We start from the raw sequence: 1,796 nt of genomic DNA, 5'->3' as shown, positions 1-1,796 counted from the left end.
GGGTTAGGGTTAGGGTTAGGGTTAGGGTTAGGGTTAGGGTTAGGGTTAGGGTTAGGGTTAGGGTTAGGGTTAGGGTTAGGGTTAGGGTTAGGGTTAGGGTTAGGGTTAGGGTTAGGGTTAGGGTTAGGGTTAGGGTTAGGGTTAGGGTTAGGGTTAGGGTTAGGGTTAGGGTTAGGGTTAGGGTTAGGGTTAGGGTTAGGGTTAGGGTTAGGGTTAGGGTTAGGGTTAGGGTTAGGGTTAGGGTTAGGGTTAGGGTTAGGGTTAGGGTTAGGGTTAGGGTTAGGGTTAGGGTTAGGGTTAGGGTTAGGGTTAGGGTTAGGGTTAGGGTTAGGGTTAGGGTTAGGGTTAGGGTTAGGGTTAGGGTTAGGGTTAGGGTTAGGGTTAGGGTTAGGGTTAGGGTTAGGGTTAGGGTTAGGGTTAGGGTTAGGGTTAGGGTTAGGGTTAGGGTTAGGGTTAGGGTTAGGGTTAGGGTTAGGGTTAGGGTTAGGGTTAGGGTTAGGGTTAGGGTTAGGGTTAGGGTTAGGGTTAGGGTTAGGGTTAGGGTTAGGGTTAGGGTTAGGGTTAGGGTTAGGGTTAGGGTTAGGGTTAGGGTTAGGGTTAGGGTTAGGGTTAGGGTTAGGGTTAGGGTTAGGGTTAGGGTTAGGGTTAGGGTTAGGGTTAGGGTTAGGGTTAGGGTTAGGGTTAGGGTTAGGGTTAGGGTTAGGGTTAGGGTTAGGGTTAGGGTTAGGGTTAGGGTTAGGGTTAGGGTTAGGGTTAGGGTTAGGGTTAGGGTTAGGGTTAGGGTTAGGGTTAGGGTTAGGGTTAGGGTTAGGGTTAGGGTTAGGGTTAGGGTTAGGGTTAGGGTTAGGGTTAGGGTTAGGGTTAGGGTTAGGGTTAGGGTTAGGGTTAGGGTTAGGGTTAGGGTTAGGGTTAGGGTTAGGGTTAGGGTTAGGGTTAGGGTTAGGGTTAGGGTTAGGGTTAGGGTTAGGGTTAGGGTTAGGGTTAGGGTTAGGGTTAGGGTTAGGGTTAGGGTTAGGGTTAGGGTTAGGGTTAGGGTTAGGGTTAGGGTTAGGGTTAGGGTTAGGGTTAGGGTTAGGGTTAGGGTTAGGGTTAGGGTTAGGGTTAGGGTTAGGGTTAGGGTTAGGGTTAGGGTTAGGGTTAGGGTTAGGGTTAGGGTTAGGGTTAGGGTTAGGGTTAGGGTTAGGGTTAGGGTTAGGGTTAGGGTTAGGGTTAGGGTTAGGGTTAGGGTTAGGGTTAGGGTTAGGGTTAGGGTTAGGGTTAGGGTTAGGGTTAGGGTTAGGGTTAGGGTTAGGGTTAGGGTTAGGGTTAGGGTTAGGGTTAGGGTTAGGGTTAGGGTTAGGGTTAGGGTTAGGGTTAGGGTTAGGGTTAGGGTTAGGGTTAGGGTTAGGGTTAGGGTTAGGGTTAGGGTTAGGGTTAGGGTTAGGGTTAGGGTTAGGGTTAGGGTTAGGGTTAGGGTTAGGGTTAGGGTTAGGGTTAGGGTTAGGGTTAGGGTTAGGGTTAGGGTTAGGGTTAGGGTTAGGGTTAGGGTTAGGGTTAGGGTTAGGGTTAGGGTTAGGGTTAGGGTTAGGGTTAGGGTTAGGGTTAGGGTTAGGGTTAGGGTTAGGGTTAGGGTTAGGGTTAGGGTTAGGGTTAGGGTTAGGGTTAGGGTTAGGGTTAGGGTTAGGGTTAGGGTTAGGGTTAGGGTTAGGGTTAGGGTTAGGGTTAGGGTTAGGGTTAGGGTTAGGGTTAGGGTTAGGGTTAGGGTTAGGGTTAGGGTTAGGGTTAGGGTTAGGGTTAGGGTTAGGGTTAGGGTTAGG

This window comes from Corticium candelabrum, chromosome 1 (genome assembly GCF_963422355.1).
Source record: "Corticium candelabrum chromosome 1, ooCorCand1.1, whole genome shotgun sequence".
Lineage (NCBI taxonomy): Eukaryota > Metazoa > Porifera > Homoscleromorpha > Homosclerophorida > Plakinidae > Corticium > Corticium candelabrum.
The sequence above is the reverse complement of the archived record's forward strand: the minus strand, read 5'-3'. Positions refer to the sequence as shown.